The sequence below is a fragment of the Octopus sinensis genome, linkage group LG4 (genome assembly GCF_006345805.1).
Source record: "Octopus sinensis linkage group LG4, ASM634580v1, whole genome shotgun sequence".
NCBI lineage: Eukaryota > Metazoa > Mollusca > Cephalopoda > Octopoda > Octopodidae > Octopus > Octopus sinensis.
Window position 1 is genome coordinate 125,079,569 of NC_043000.1, and position 11,075 is coordinate 125,090,643.

Below are 11,075 nucleotides of genomic sequence, written 5' to 3' on the forward strand. Positions count from 1 at the left end.
CCGCCTATGCCCCACATGCGGGGCTACCAAATGATCAGATGGACCACTTTTATGATACCCTTCTACAGGCTACCTCAAAGACTAGTGGCAAGGACCTCATCTTTGTTGGTGGAGACTTTAATGGGCATGTTGGGCGGGAATCGGGAATCTTCACTGGGGTACACGGTGGCCATGGTATTGGCACCAGAAATGATGAGGGAACTAGACTACTGGAATTCTGTGATGCATGTAACCTTTTAATCTGCAACACTAACTTCAGGAAGCCTGACTGCCACCTTATAACTTATCAGTCAGGAGACTCCGCTAGCCAAATAGACTTCATCCTCACCAGACAGCGGGATGCAGGGTCGCTCTTAAATACAAAGACCCTCCTGGGTGAAGAGTATATCCCTCAGCATAGGCTAATCATTAGTGACTTTAGGCTTGAGGCCACAAGGACTCCAAAAAGCAGACCAATCCAGAAAAGAAGGATTTGGAAGCTAAAGAACCCTTCACATGGTCAGAGATTTAGGGACATCCTTATCAAGAAATTTGATGAGAGGGAGGAGGAGCTACAGACGTCAGACATAGAAGGTAGCTGAAAATTCCTACGGGACAGCTTGCTGAGTGCCACAGATCAAGTCTGTGGATGGTGCAAAGTCCCTTCCAGACCTAGAGTTACGTGGTGGTGGAATAGTGCAGTAGACAAAGCCATTAGTGCAAAGAAACAGGCCTGGAGAGCCTGGAGGGATGGGTATAGCAGGGAACCATACCAAGTAGCCAAAAGGAAGGCCGGGTGGCAGGTATAGATAGCCAAAGATATAGCAGAAAGTAAGGAGTTTCCCAATGTCCAGCGACGTGAGGACCAAAGAACTGAGGTATTTCGGATTGCTAGACAGTGTGTGAGAGAAAATAGTGATGTTACAGGAGAGAAATGTGTCCGCATGGATGATGGGGCACTTGCTTTTAATGTTGGTGAAAAGAAAGAGGCTTGGAGAAGCCATTATGAAAGACTGCTGAATGTGGAGAATGAATGGGAGGAGGAGAGCCTGCCAAATGTTGACCCAGTAGAGGGACCAGCTATCCAAATAGACAGCTCCCTTGTAGTTAAGGAAATTAAGGGTATGAAACCAGGTAAAGCCTCTGGCCCATCAGGTATCACTGCTGAGATGCTTAAAACAGCTAGTTATGTGGGCTATGGCCTAGTCACCCGCATTGTAAACCAGGTAGTTCATAATGGAGTCATACCCAATGACTGGCGTAGCAGCACCATAGTCAACTGCTACAAGGGTAAGGGTGATGCTCTAGATAGAAATAACTACAGGGGTATTAAACTGTTGGATCAGATGAAGGTCACAGAGAGGGTCATAACCCATCTCATTAGGGAGACAATTTGCTTAGTTGAGATGCAGTTCGGTTTTGTGCCGGGTAGAAGCACCACTGATGCTATATTCCTGGTCCGACAACTGCAGGAGAAGTACCTAGCTAAAGATAAACCCCTCTACATAGCTTTTGTGGACTTGGAGAAAGCCTTTGACAGGGTTCCCTGATTCCTTATCTGGTGGTCGATGCGGAAACTGGAGATTGACGAATGGCTAAGAAGGGCTGTGCAGGCTCTATACAGAGAGGCTGTCAGCAAGGTTAGGATTGGCAACGAATATAGTGAAGAATTCCGGGTAGAAGTAGGTGTACACCAAGGCTCAGCCCACAGTCCCCTTTTATTCATCATAGTCCTCCAGGCAATAACAGAGGAATTCAAACAGGTTGCCCCTGGGAGCTCCTCTATGCTGATGACCTGGCTCTCATAGCAGAATCACTACCGGAACTAGAAAAAAAATTTCGGGTGTGGAAACAAGGGTTGGAATCAAAGGGCGTTAGACTAAATGTAGCGAAGACCAAAGTTATAGTAAGCAGAAAGGCGAACTCAGCACACTGCTCGATCTGTAGGAAAGGTGTAGGTAGAAACTCCATAAGATGCACCCAGTGTAAGCTATGGACGCATAAGAGGTGCAGCAACATCAAAGGGAAATTAACTGATAAGATAGCTTTCATGTGCGGCAGATGCACAGGGACAATAGACACCACAAATACTCAGAAAACAGATTCCATCACACTCCAGGTGGAGAAACTAGAAGTAGTTGATAGTTTCCGCTACCTGGGTGACCAAGTTAGTAGTGGAAGTGGATGCTCAGAGAGTGTCACCACTAGAATACGAATAGCCTGGGCAAAGTTTAGAAAGCTCCTACCCCTACTGGCGACAAAGGGTCTCTCACTGACAGTGAAAGGTAGATTGTATGATGCATGTGTGTGAACTGCCAAGCTTCATGGCAGTGAAACATGGGCCGTGACTGCAGAGGACATGCGTAGACTTGAAAGAAATGAAGCTAGCATGATCTGCTGGATGTGTAATGTCAGTGTGAATGCACGACAGAGTGTAAGCACCCTGAGAGAAATGCTAGACATAAGAAGCATCAGATGCGGTGTGCAAGAGCGACGCTTGCGATGGTATGGTCTGCGGATGGATGAGGAGAGATGTGTGAAGAAGTGCCGCTCCCAAACAGTTGAAGGAATCAGGGGGAGAGGTAGACCCAGGAAGACATGGGATGAGGTAGTCAAACATGACCTCAAAGTGTTGGGCCTCACTGAGGCAATGGCAAAGGACCGAGATCTCTGGAGATGTGCTGTGACTACAAAGACCCGGGATGCTTCCGGCTCCAGTTCCGCATAGCCCCTGCCCATTCAAAGTACCTTGGATCCCGGAACGTCTCGCTGTGCTTGAGGAGACCTGTTGAGTCAAGTGCATGTACACGAACATCGAAACAAATATCAATGGAAATAGTAGTTGTGATACCTGTGTCGGTGGCACATAAAAAGCACCATCCGAACGTGGCCGTTGCCAGCGCCGCCTTGACTGGCTTCTGTGCTGGTGGCACATAAAAAGCACCATCCGAACGTGGCCGATGCCAGCGCCACCTTGGCTGGCTTCTGTGCCGGTGGCACGTTAAAAGCACCAACCAATCGTGGCCGATGCCAGACCCCCCTGGCACCTGTGCAGGTGGCATGTGAAAAGCACCCACTACACTCGCGGAGTGGTTGGCGTTAGGAAGGGCATCCAGCGGTAGAAACCTTGCCAGATCAGACTGGAGCCTGGTGCAGCCCTGACTTCCCAGACCCCGGTCGAACCGTCCAACCCGTGCTAGCACGGAAAACGGACGTTAAACGATGATGATGGTGATGATGATGATATGTATATATACTTTTCATCTATAATAGTGTATAAATAATTTATGTATTTATACATGAAAGAGGTGACCTTTGACAGGACACCTTACATACTATACTAAATATGTAAATTGTTTTATATGAAAATATGTCATCTATTGACTTTATTACAAATGCTAGCCACCGGTATGAAAATGTTTCTAATTTTCTATATATATATATGTGTGTGTGTGTGTGTGTATATATATATATATATATATGGTTATCAGTAATAATGTAGGGTGAAATTAATTAATTTAGAAAAATCATTAATTTCACCATGTAGATTTTGGCATGTAAAAGCCCCATTTGAGGAAAGTTTAAGTAATACTAAGTAATTAAGGGTTTAGCAACGATTTGCCTCACCACACACCGAATTTAGAAATAGCAGTCAAAGAGTTATAGCTATTCCTTTCTACTAAAAGAAAGATCTCAGTAAAACCACAGCACTTGAAAGGCAAACACAGACAGGCAAGAGAGAAAGAAAATGACGACAATCGATCATACAATAAAAAGTCACCTACGGACGTACGTTTCGAAATCAAGTTTTAGGAAAGCATGAGAATTAGATAATCCTGTCTTACCCAACTTCTTTTCTCATCAGCGTAGGATACTACAATTATGAATAATTGTATATTAAATTTCGCGGTACTAGAAGACATCATCTCAACTGATAGTATCAGAGCGAGCCGAAGCCGCTATTGACTGCTATTTCTAAATTCGGTGTGTGGTGAGGCAAATCGTTGCTAAACCCTTAATTACTTAGTATATATATATATCTGTCATCAGTGGAACACAAATCCAAAAAGGAGGACACTAAGTTATAGAGCAGTATATGATATAAATAAAGTTAGAGAAGGCTGGTTTATGGGATTACCTTGAGTTTCATGTCCATAAAGTGCTTAGCACTTGGCATATCATCACATTCCAAAACTTGTTGGCCTAAAGCCTCTCTAGAATATGGAAGAGGAAATGACCTTACTACACAATGTCAACAGCAGGGAACTGTCTCCCTTTGGCTATCAGTCGCCAGTAACCCTGTTATCTTGTGGGTTCCAATAGGCCAGCAGGAATTTTATGAAATGTAAGCATGGTCTGAAGACCTCTGTTCAGCAGTTAAGGATATTCCCCAGGTCGTGGGAGTCCTTTAGAATCCTCACCCATTCTGCTATGCATAGTTTACAGTGCTTGGTCCCATGTATGAGGGGATACCAGAAAGGAGATACATTATGTCTTTAACCAGCCATGTATGGCAGCTGAAAGACGACAGGATTCCATACACAATATTATGGAGAATCTTAGAAAATCCAGGCCCCTTCATAAACGGGACCAAGCACTGTAAACTATGCATAGTGGAATGGGTGAGGATTCTAAAGGACTCCCACAACCTGGGAAACATTCTTAACTACTGAACAAAGGTCTTCGGACCATGCTTACATTTCAGAAAAATCCTGCTGGCCTATTGGAACCCACAAGATAACAGGGTCACTGGTGATTGATAGCCAAAGGGAGACAATCCCCTGCTGTTGACATTGAATAGCAAGGTCCTTTCTTTCTCCATATTCTAGAGAGGTCACTCACTAGCGAGTGACCTCTCGAAAAAAAGAATCAGTATTGGTTTGATTCCTTCAGCTAGAAGTTCTTCAAGACAGTACCCCAGGATGGCTGCAGTCTAATGACTGAGACAAGTAAAACATAAAAGAAGTATTCTACTAAAAAATATTGAGAATTCCTTCTGTTTAATGTCAAATTACTTTTATATATAACTTGACATTGGTGCTCAATGCAGCCCTGCAGTTTGTCAGTTCCTTGTGAAACTGTCCAACCCTTACCAGCAGGGAAAGCAGATGCTAAATTATGGTGATGATGATAATGATGAGGATAAAAACAAGCATTAATATATGTATTTATGTAGCAACGTATATATATATATATATATATCTGTCTGACTGTCTGTCTGTCCGTCTGTATGTATGTATGTATGTATGTCTTGTTATCACTGTGCAAATTAAGAATTTTAGGTCATGTCCTGTTCATCATATCTGTACCCAGTGTCAATAAACTGAACTGAATTAGGGATTATAGTGAAAAGAAGAGGGCAACATGTTACTGTTAGTGTAATAGACGCAAATGAAAACTTGACAGAAATCTAATAATATGAAAGGATTCATCACTAGCTTCCAAGGAAATAAGAACACAAAATATATACATACATATAAATATGTACATACCTACCTACATACATACATACGTACATACATATATACATATATATATAATATATATATATATATATATATATATATATATATATATATATATATATATGTATATATATATATATATATATACATATATACATATATATATATATATATGTATGTATGTATGTATATGTATACATATATACACACAGATATACACACATATATAAACATACATACATGCATATATATTATGTAGATAGGGTTAAATCCAAGCTGTGCCATCTTGAAGCACATTTTCCAATCTCCTGCTTTGATAGAAACATACATACATAATACATATATACATAATATATATATATATATATATATATATTATATATATATATATATATAATATATATATATATATGCATATATATATATGCATATATATATATATATATATATATATGCATATATATATATATATATATATGCATATATATATATATATATATATATATGCATATATATATATATATATGCATATATATATATATATTATATATATATATATATATATAGATAGATAGATAGATAGATAGATAGATAGATAGATAGATAGATAGATAGATAGATAGATAGATAGATAGTCAGATAGATAGATAGATAGATAGATATAGATATATATGTTGTGTCCTCATAAAGTAACTTTAATTTATTAACCTTGATATGAAATAAAACTTTATGTGACACACTAAAGTTTCCCTTGCAGTGTTTAATAACATAGCTTCATAGTTCCATATCTCACTGATTCATAAATTCATAAACTGCAGAAAATGTCAGAACTGAAGAGAAGCTGTGCCTGAAGGCAAGAAAGGAATTAAAACTTACACACATACACACATGCACCCCACACACTCGTGCACACGCATATGCACACATGCACGCACATAGGATGAACTGGCTGGTTTTTCAGTGACACTGTTCTCTGCTGATTGGTTAAATTATATATTTTCGAGTAAATTATTCAGGAAATATAAATTATTTATGAGTGACAATATATATAATATTACAATAATGTAGAAATATGGGAACATTAAAACACTTCAATGATGATTAGAAGAACAAATGGGAAAGGTGGTACTAAATTTTGTAATACTAAATTTTAACTGTTATTCTAAGTACATATATGTATGTACAAGGGTTAAAAAAGTCCACACACACACACACACAAACACTCGCACACACACAAATACTCGCACACACACATATGAGGTCTGATCAAAGAATATTGGAATTGGGGCTATAAAAACGAAATTACAATGCATCATTTTGGCATTTAACCCTTTTGTTACTGTATTTATTTTGAGATGCTCTGTGTTTCTTTCAATTACTTTAAATATAACAAAGAATTTAGTAAAATAACTTAGTTATCATTAAGCTAGTGTGACTAAGGTTTGGTGGAAAATTTTAATTCAAAATCTATGAAAACAAGACATTTGTACTACAGAGCCAGAGCCAGTTTCAGCCAGGTTGGTATCAAAAAGGTTAAATTAATCATTTGTTAACTCTTTTGTTACTATATTTCTGTTGAGATGCTCTGTGTTTCTTTCAAATAATTTCAAATATAACAAAGAATTTAGTATAATAATAACTTAAGTTATCATTAAGTTAGAAAAATAAATTGTGACTAAAGTTTGGTAGAAGATTTTAATTCAAAACTTATGAAAACAAGACATTTATACTACAGAGCCAGAGCTAGTTTTAGCCGGGTTGGTAATGAAAGGGTTAACCGTCTTTGAGTAAGTCCTTTTCATCCAACATCGTTTCCACTGATGCAAGCATTCCTGGAACTCCTTTTATGGGATAGCGAGCTGCTGTCTCATTGCATTCTCTTGAGTTTCTTCAACATCTTGAAGAGTGGAATAGAAATGCCGTTGAAAAGGGAAATTATTTAAAAGATAATGTAGTTCTATATTTAAGAGATGAAGAATTATGTACATTATTTACATTATTTACATTCGAAGAATATTTGTCCTCATCTTGCTTGTTGTTAACACGTTTTGGCTGATATACCCTCCAGCCTTCTTCAGGTGTCTTGGGGAAATTTCGAACCTGGGTTCTCATTCCTAAGGTATTTTTTGATGTTATTATATTATTATTATTATTATTATTATTATTCAGGTCACTGCTTGGAATCGAACTCAAAATCTTGAGGTTAGTAGTCTGCGCTCTTAACCACTAAGCCAAGACATTTGGAGATATGCTGTGTATGAGAAGACCCAGCAAGCCAAGTGAGACCGTAGCCATGGCCTATGCCAGTGTCACATAACCAGCCCACAGGCATATGGCGTAGTGGTTAAGAGTGGGGGGGGCTACTAACCCCAAGATTATGAGTTCAATTCCAAGCAGTGACCTGGACAATAACAATAATATTAATAATAACATCGAAAAATACCTTAGGAATGAGAACTAAGGTTCGAAATTTTCCCAAGACACTTGAAGAAGGCTGGAGGGTATAACAGCTGAAGGACAAATATCTGTCAAATGTAAATAATGTAAATAATATATTAAAAGATAATGTTGGAACATTATAAAGGTGGTGAAGCACGACTTTCAAATGTTGGGCCTCATGGAGGCAGTAACAAGTGACAAAGAGATATGCTGTGTATGAGAAGACCCAGCAAGCCAACTGAGACTGTAGCCATGGCCTATGCTAGTTTCGCATAACCAGCCCATTTAAGAGTACCCTTCAATCATTGGGCAATATATTGTGCTTCAGAAGATCTGTTGAATCAAGTGAAATCATTGTCATGGCTGATGCCACTACCGCCTGACTGGCTTCCATGCCGGTGGCACATAACAAGCACCATTCGAGTGTGGTTGATGCCAGTACCACCTGACTGGCTTCCGTGCCAGTGGCAGGTAAAAAGCACTATTGAAGCGTGGTCATTGCCAGTGCTGCCTGGCTGGCTCCCATGTTGGTGGAACACAAAAAGCACCATTCAAGCACAGTCGATGCCTGTGCTGTCTGACTGGCTCCTGTGCCAGTGGCATGTAAAAAGCACCATTTTAACATGCTTGTTGCCAGTGTCATCCAACTGGCTCCTGTGCTGGTGGCATGTAAAAAGCACTATTTGAGCATGGTCGATGCCAGTGCCGCCTGACTGGCTCCTGTGCTGGTGGCATGTAAAAAGCACCATTTGAGCATGGTCGATGCCAGTGCCACCTGACTGGCTCCCGTGCCGGTGGCATGTAAAAAGCACCATTCGAGCATGGTCATTACCAGTGCTGCCTGGCTGGTTCCCACCCATGTCAGTGGCACATAAAAAGCACCATTCAAGCATGGTTGATGCCAGTTCCACCTGACTGGCTCTCATGCTGGCGGCACGTAAAAAGCACCCACTACACTCTCAGAGTAGTTGTCATTAGGAAGGGCATCCAGCTGTAGAAACCTTGCCTAATCAGATTGGAGCCTGGTGCAGCCTCCTGGCTTCACTGTCCTCAGTCAAACCGTCCAACCCATGCCAGTATGGAAAACGGACATTAAACGACAACGACAACGACAATGATGATGATGATGATGATGATTATAAGTCCACTGTATTTGAATAAGTGTGTATTTCTTCCAATTAGATAAACAAAAAAATAAGATAAATTTAATTTTTCTTCTTTCTTTTTTTTTCTTATTCATCTTCTGCTCCACCCTGTATGTATAGAAAAAAAAAAGTTTCAAATATTGTATGAAGAAAATTATATGAAATTTTTTAAAAAACCACAGTTTCTATAGAAAAAAGATTCCTTTGAACATAATTATATGTTCAATTAAAAATATACACACACTTTATTTTATGCAACAAATAAAAATTACGAAACAATAAAAAGAAGAATATGGAAAGACTAGCAGTTCTGTTTGACTTTTTATTTTCATAACAATGACATCAAAGCTTGACTGACTGGTTTGCTTTCTTCTTACCAAACTTCTCTGCTTCTTCTTCTCTAGAACAATTCAGTAGTACCATTATTATAGATCTTTTAACTTTCATACTTCATTCAAAATTTTGGATCATCATTATCATCATCATTGTCATCGTTGTTGTCGTCACCATCATCAACATCATCATCAATCCTTTTAGTGTCTATTTTTCCATGGTTTCACAGGCTAGATGGAGTTTATTGAAGCAGATTTTCTACTGCTGGATGCTCTTCCAGCAGCCAACCCTCACCTGCAATATTTCCTCATGGTTAGACATGGTTTTGCAGCAGAATGGAAATGAACAACAATCATTTACGTCAATCACTTGATGTCAAGATGAGAAGCAAATATACACACACTCACATACACACACACACACACATGCATACACATATGATGGGTTTCTTTCAGTTTCCATCTAACAAGTTCACTCACAAAGTTTTGGCCATCCTGAGGCCAAAGAGAAAAACATTTGCCCAGGCCAAAGAAGAAAACATACTGTGGGACTGAACCTAAAACCATGTTGCTGGGAAGCATATTTCTTAACCACACAGCCATGCCTGCATTTAACATTTTCAGAAAATTACTTTAAAGCATATGCTGATTTCACTGAAGTGTTAATGTCTCTGTTGTTAAAAGTAGTTTTAGAGGAATTTTTTCTTTGTTATCTGACCCAGACACTTGCAGATCTTTAAGGTCTTCATTTAGGAGTGTATTATTATCAGCACAGCAGAATTTATACTGTGCCATATAAAAAGTACTGTTGATGGTTGTCAGGTAAAAACCACTGGTGCTGGTGCCATGCAAAAAGTACTGGTGATGGTGTCACATAAAAAGCAATGGTGTGGGTGCCACATAAAAGGCACTATTGCTGGTACCATGTGAAAAGTACTCTGTAAAGTGGTTATGTCAGGAAGGTCATACAGTCATAGAAACTATACAAGAATAGACAATGGAGCCTGGTGCTTACTTTACACACACACATGCACATACTTACCTTACACACACACACACATAAGCACAGCGCCACAGATTATAGTATCAAATAGAGAGTACTAGAGAAGTGCAAGCCTTCTTTCAATAGCAGTAGGAGGTGCAGGCTCTGCTTGGCAGAGCTAAGAATTATACTAAAGAACACTCTTCACCCAGGTACTTACCTAAACAGTAAAAGCAAGACTGATCTGGCCTATATGAAAGAAAATATGTACAGAAACGATGGTAAAGTGCCCCATGAGCATAAATATTAGAGTTTCCACTATCAGTATTTCCTATTATCACAGTTTGGTTTGCGAGTTCAACACATTTTGTCATATCCAATTTATTACATAAAAAATACATAACATATAGTTAATCTAATATATCTTTTGAGAATAGAGTGTAATGGATTCCAGATAAGTGTTCATGATATGAGAAATATCTAAAACCTTTAAAGGTATTTAGAGATTCAATTAGAGCGATTTTGTATTAGAGAGTAAAAGTAGGAAAAATTACAGTAAAATCATCATCATCATCATTTTTTAACTTCTGTTTTCCATGCTGGCATGTATTGGACGGTTTGACTGGGGACTGGCAAGCCAGGAGGCTGCACCAGTCTCCAATCTAACCTAATGTTTCTACAGCTGGATGCCCTTCCTTATGCCAACCACTCCAAGAGTGTAGTGGGTGCTTTT